Source organism: Asparagus officinalis, chromosome 6, assembly GCF_001876935.1.
Source record: "Asparagus officinalis chromosome 6, Aspof.V1, whole genome shotgun sequence".
In the NCBI taxonomy this organism is placed as follows: Eukaryota; Viridiplantae; Streptophyta; class Magnoliopsida; order Asparagales; family Asparagaceae; genus Asparagus; species Asparagus officinalis.
This window is the reverse complement of record NC_033799.1, coordinates 74309450-74316517: the sequence shown is the minus strand read 5'-3', so window position 1 is coordinate 74316517 and position 7068 is coordinate 74309450. Positions and strand designations below refer to the sequence as shown.

Sequence of the window (7068 nt, the reverse complement as noted above, 5' to 3'; positions counted from 1 at the left end):
GACTCCTGTGAAAACGTGGCCACCTCGGAGACATTGCTAACTTGCATTAAAAATTAACGGTTCAGGTACAATTTCCAATTCAGAAACCCAAAATTAAAAAGGAAATTATGAACTTTAGCCGAAATCCTACAAACAAAATGGGATTTTATGGTTGGAGTCTAATTAAACCTACGGGATTCATACATACAAATGATCGGTTTAATTTTTCATCCAAAACCCCTCAAGTTCAATTTTTGATCAATTTTACACAAAATACCTCTCACCCAAGTTCAAAACTTCGACCATGGTTGAAGGGGGGAATCCATCATCCTCAAGTTTATAGTTTGGTCATTATACCCATCATCCTCAAACTCAAACTTTGAACAAAATATCCATAAACCCAAGTTCAAAATTCCGGTCACATCATCATCCCCCCATTCACAAAATTTTGACCATGCATACAACCCAAGCTCATCAAAATTTCGGCCATGAAGTCAAGTTCAAGCTTGGCCACAATGAAGGATGGAAACAACATCAAACCCAAGTTCATGACTTGGTCATCATACCCAACCCCCTCATATCAAGTTTCAGCCATGGGAACCCAAGTTCGAAAATTTTGGCCAAACTCATCATCAAACCCATTCAAAATTCGGTCATGAACACAAACTCATATCAAAGTTTCAATCTTTCCTTCAAAATTTATATCAAAGTTACAATCTTTACATCCAAACGCATGATCTTTTGAATCAAATCAAACATACAAAATCAAAGCTATGGATAAAAGCTTACCCAAGAAGAGGCTTGAACTCAAGAAACTTCAACCTAATGCCAAGAACCCAACTCAAAGAGCTTGCCCTAGATCTTGAAAGAGGAGACCTTGGTCGAATGTTTTGAGGGTTTTAAGGGATTTAATGGGGTTAATATGAGTGGGTTTAGAACTCTTAAAGAGGAGAAAGTATGGGTTTGGAGGAGTTTGAGAAAGAAGAGAGTTCGAAAAAAGAAGAAGGAAGAAGAAGAGGGGAGGGAGATGAAAACGGTTTTGGGCGGAGGGTTTTGAAAAACCCTTGAACAAAAGACCCTCTCTCTCTCTCTCTCTCTCTCTCTCCTTCTCCTCTCTCTCTCCCTCCTCCCCTTCAGTTAAAAGCAATGACCTCGTCATCTCTTTCTCTCGTCTTTCTTTACCTACTTGTTCTCCTCTCTCTCGGTCACGGTGAGTATTTACTAACCTTGCTTTGTTTCTCCTACTATAAAATTAGCTAATACTATTCTTTCTTTATTTAATTTTTTGTCGCAGGAAATGTTGAGCAGAATAATTGCCAGGTATGTAAAAACCCCTTAACCAAAACATGATTTTTGAAATATGTACACTGAATTAATCTTTCATGTCACGTTGTTGATATAATTACAGAAAACTTGGTGCATTGCAAAGCCTTCAACTGATGAAGTGGCTCTATACAATAACATTCAGTACACCCTCTCTCTCTCTCTCTCTCTCTCTCTCTCTCTCTCTCTCTCTCTCTCTCTCTCTCTCTTTCTTTCCTTAGAACCAGACACTCTCTCTCTTCCCTTCACATTCTCTCTCCCCTCACTCACCCCCATGCGAAACACAACTTGTGTTTCGCTTGAGCAAAACACTAGTGGTGTTTCGCACATATGTGAAACACCACACGTGTTTCGCACATATGCGAAACACCACACGTGTTTCGCGCCTGAAGGGGTGTGTCCCGGTTTTTTTGTAGTGCTGTTTGTACCTATTATCAGCTATTTTTGACGGTTTTAGTGTATTTGAAGCCCGTATTCACTTCAATGAGTATATTAGTATAAATTGTATCTCCTTGAACCTCCAACGGGTACACAAGGTTAAACTGATTCCCGAAACTCCAAGGAGTATACGAGTATAAACTGATTCTCCGCACTCCAACGCCTTAAGAGCTTAAACTGTGTAGATTCCAGTCAACGTATGAGTATAAACTGTGTTCACACAAGTTAACGCTGGTCAACGTATTGCAAATGAGAGTCAATGCCGATCAACGCGTTACAAACGAAGAGTCAATGCCAGTCAACACGTTGCAAATGAGAGTCAACGCATTACAAATGAAGAGTCAACGTCGGTCAACACGTTACAAATGAGAGTCAACACCGGTCCATACATCGTAAATAAAAGTCAACACCAGTCAACACATTACAGATGAGAGTCAACACCGGTCAACGCATTACAAACAAAAAGTCAACACCGGTTAACGCGTTGCAAATGAGAGTCAACGACGGCCAACGCGTTGCAAATGAGGGTCAACGACGGTCAATGAGTTGCAAATGAGGGTCAACGACGGTTAATACTAGTCAACACATTGCAAATGAGAGTCAACACCGATCAACACGTTGTAATGAAGATCTACACCGGTCAACACGTTGATGATTTTCGCTGAAATAAGGCTTAGGATGAAATTCCAGGTCAAAGGATAATTCCCAGGAGTTCAATTGTGATTCAGATACGAATTCTCGACGAAGATGATCAGTTCAACGTTGATCCAATGACACGAGCTAAATTTAGAAATTAACACACCAACTTTAGTTTAAGATTTCGACAACGGTCAGACGATAAACGCAGCACCGGAAGAATTTTAGCTATTCGACAAAATACTAAATAAACTGAAAGCTAAAGAAGTTAATGAATTAAAGGCTGGGTGTATCATATCCAAAGTATTCTAGGTTCCTCCATGAAAGAATAAGACTGAAACCCTTTGGAGGGGGTATCTGTAGACGTTAAAAATTATCTATAGGTTTTCGCACACAGCTCGAGATTAAGAGAAGGTGATGAATGCCATTATCCGAGTCAAATAGGATTGTCCGATGCCGTAAAGAACCAAACAAATACATGAAGCGAGTAGGAAAAGCGTACAAGTCAACGGAACATGCGAAATGGTGAAACGACGGACAAGCGACCATGTGTTTTGCACCTGTAGTGCGAAACACCCTTGGTGTTTTGCACCTGTAGTGCGAAACACCCTTGGTGTTTTGCACCTGATGTGAAACACCATTGGTGTTTCACACCTGTCAGGACTCTCGGAACGCGTTTCAGTGGTTTTTGATCTGTTTCGACGGTTCTGGAACCTCCCCAACTATCTTGAGACTATTCTTAAATGTGGGAGAGTTGTTAAATCGAAGATAAGGGTCAAATCTTGGGTTCTTATCTGAAAACAGGGCATCCGGAAGCCTATAAATACAACCTTAGGGCCCTTATGCACGGGTAATCGGGAATTTCGAGCTAGAGGCGAAGCTCTGTCATTTTGAGCAACAAAGGAGCACGAATTTCAGAGAGGAGGAAGAGAGATCTTTAAGTTCTTCAGCATAAAGAGGAGGAGTTCGGCAGATCTATAGCCCCTTCAGCACCTGTTACCTACTTCCCTTGAGATCAAGCTTTGATTTGATATCAAGAAGAGTGTTTGCCTCACCTTGTTGAGTCATTCACTTCAATTTCTTATTTCTTTTGTGGGACAACGAAATCAACCAAATCTGATCCGCGGTGGTCCACAGATAAACCCTGGCACAGGCAAAGACTCCATACAAGCAGCATGTGATAAACATCCTCTGCGTGTGTTTCTAGAGAATTGTTGATCTGTTTCTTTTATGTAAAGAAGTCTTATAAAAAGACTCATCTTTTTAAATCTGTAAAAGTCAATAAACGATTATAATGGATTCAGCAATGAAATCAATTTCCGATGTAAACACACTGGCAACCACAGTGGGAGCCGATGGTCTCGTTGCCGAGACCGGAGTGTCGCAACCAAAGATCAAGATCCTGATTGAAGCAGAGTTCGAATATGAGTTCGACCAGCAGAAGTTGAGGAGTATGTCTCATCCTCCTCCTCTGGATCCTCCTCTCCATGCAAGCGCAGGAAGACCTCTTTGTTGAAGAAGGTCTGTTAGTCTTTGGATCTGAAGACACAGAGCGCTGATTCTCACCCTATCACCTCTCTGGTACCTAAGCAAGTCGGATCTAATGCTGAGAACAACTCCTCATCAATCAAGGAGTTGGCCGTTGAAGCTGAGCCAATTTTGACGAAGATGGATCATCAGAAGCAGCACCAACATCTTGCCCGTCAGTTTGCTAAAACTCTGGGGCAGGTGGATGGACTCCGCTATTAAGCGGACTTAGAATTCAGGAGGCGCCAAGCAATTAAGCCGCAGCCACAACAAGCAACTGATCCCTCCTCCAAACCATCAACCAACAAGTGGGTTCGTGTTGAACAAACCCATCTGACTCTCAAGGAGCGCATCCAGAAGCGTCGCACACTTCTCGCTCATGCACGAATTCTCGTGCAGAAGGTACAAGAGCTACAGAAAGAAGAGGTGGCTAAAGAATCGCTGAAATCTAAACAAGTCTGGGTGCCGAAGGCCAAAACAACGCCGAAAACAGCATCGAAAATAGCCGAAACACCTCTACCTGTTGCAAAACACCAAGTGTGTTTAGCACTTGGTCCTAGCTCCGCACGTGTTTCTCAGCCTCCAACAGCCTTCAATCCAGCTCCATCTGATCATGTACCTCTGGTGAAGCCTCATGATAGCGTGGACCTGTCCAAATTCAAAATGAAGATGGTGTATCACCTTGGTCCTTTGCACGAGGATTAGGGGGAATGCTCCAGTTAAATAACGCTTGGGTCCGGTAAACAAATTCCAAGCGACTCTTCAGGATGGGGGTCATACGTGTCCTCCCAACAAGTTAAAGCCATCCCATATCGGGAAAACACCCATAACCGCCCGCTTGGGGTTGCTTGTCTAGGTTTAGGAGCCCGTTGATATTCTATACTCGCAAGGGGGTGGGTCTAAATGTGTGACTCCTAAGAATGCCAATAAGGCATTACATCCCCGAAAGGAGACGTGTCCGTTACATGACAATGTCATACCTGGGGAATCAAGTCAACAACTTTTAGGTTGCTCCGGCTACAATGCCAATGAGTTGCACTATCAGGCTATGGGTATGATGAAATCTCAAAAGCGAAGTATCCCGGAATTGGACTCTCATTGTTCGTGTAAAAAGTTAATTGGGGCAGTATTATCAGTATGTAGCTGTTGCAGGACTGCTTCACGGAGGGTCTCAGTATTCAAAAGGATCTCCACTGAAGCGCCCAAATCTAAATCAAGACACTTTCGCAAAAGAAGATCAGTCGGTCAGGATGACAGACTCCCAGAAATTACCATCAACATGGCTGATAAGGGAAAGTCAATATGACGTTCCAGTCCCGATCCCTTTCTAGGGGCATCCCAGCGTCTCACTTGGTTATGGTCGGGTACTATCAGACCTAGACACTCCTCAGATGATAAAGTATCAGATTCCAACTCTGCAATTACTTTTGACAATACGGTGTCTAGCACGGGGTGATCACGTGAAGCGTTCATGATCAACGCTGAGCAAATGGCTCAGTTACTTCAAGAAGCTTTGGCAAAGCAGAAAGAAGAATTCAAAGCTGAGATGGAGTTGACCATGTAGCAATGAGGGAAGTACACGACCAACAGATTCAAGCCTTATCAAACTAGATTGGTGAATCTAGCCGTCGCAATGCTACTAATCAAGGAGGTAGAGATTCAGACGTGGATGAAAATCCCAACGCTAATACCCCTCCTGTTGACCAAAATGCTGGGGGTTGTCCTACTGAGGATAACAATGCTGGGGGTGGTCCAGTTGTTCATCCCCGAAATCATCTAAAGAAAAATACAGGTGAGTACGAGAAAATAAAAGACCTGGAGAGCAAGATCAATGCATTGATGTCTACTCAAGAGGTAAAGAAGACCGGTGTTCCGTATCCCTATCCAAGAGAGTGAGAGTTGATCCCATATCCGGTGAAGTTTAATCTAATCAACTTCACGCCATTTCACGGGAGAGGCTCCCCCACTCAGCACTTAATCTAGTTCAAGTCCCACCTAGGTGTGATCTCTGGTAATGAACCCTTAATGGTTTGGTCATTCGTTAGCATCCTTCGCGGAGCTGCCTTCGATTGGTATCGTCATCTCAAGCTAGGAAGTATCAATAGTTGGAACGATATGGAGAGTATGTTTCTTATCAACTTCTTCCATGATGACACTGAGGTGTTAATCAGCACATTATTTGACAAGAAGCAAAAAGACGGAGAAACGATCGATAACTTCATTAAACGCTTCTGAAACAAGGTAATGAATTGTCGAGACCCAGTCACGGAGGAGTTCATCCTCCAAACTTGTCACACCAACCTCTCTTTGGATGTGCTAGAAGCCATGGGAACATCATCGTCCAAAACCTGGAAAGATCTGAAGGTGAACGGGGAGCAAGTCCAACGCTTCCTCAAGAGGAAGAAGGCTGAGAGAGGCCAACTGGCAGTGAATCTCCCTAAGCAGAACTTCGTCCCTCGTATTAAACAAAGGGAAGGCTGAGAGAGGCTCGGATCGTCAATAAGATACAAGATTCAAGCTCTCACTGCCATTATGAAGGATCCAGTATTAAACAAAGGGAAGGATCTTCCTTGATCTTTCTCTCTTTTGTAATCGGGAATCCGATAAAAGGATTGTAATAGCCTTTGTCTAAGTCAATTAGAGAGGTTTTTATATTTTGAGAGATTGTAATTTCTTTGTCTAAGTCAGTTAGAGATATTTTGTAATTTTCAATTCTCATCATTTTCTTTAAATTTTCCCGCAAACAAAATATGGCGACTTTGCTGGGGACTTCCTTTTTCACCAAAGAGAAAGTGGTGGCGCAATCTGACACTAAGCTCGCCGGAACAACCATTGAAACTCTTACTGTAGAGTACGATCAAAGTAAGTATGAGGAACTCCTTTCTATCAGATCCCTTAGGCCTAAGGCTATGCGCAAGGTCCGTAAGGTCTCTAAGGAAACTAATCCTCCTCTTACTATGGACTCACCATGGGAGCATCTCTCCTTAGGGTTGTACTATTCATACAGTCCCCCCCTCTGAAGGAGAATACTTTAATTCAGCCTAACTCGCCAAGCGAGTTGAGGACCTTCCACCCGTACCTTAACAAAAGGTATCAGGTCACAAGAGACCTATTGCTGCGACTAACCTGATCAATACAGATGGTAACATTATTGCAAAAGCCTCA

The 7068-nt window shown here is 42.9% G+C and overlaps 1 long non-coding RNA gene across 1 annotated transcript; it reads left to right on the top strand.

The window, feature by feature from the left end:
* Positions 1107 to 1447, top strand: LOC109845104. Its single transcript, XR_002248219.1, has 3 exons — positions 1107 to 1189; positions 1274 to 1299; positions 1388 to 1447. It is a non-coding gene; the product is annotated as an uncharacterized LOC109845104 (long non-coding RNA).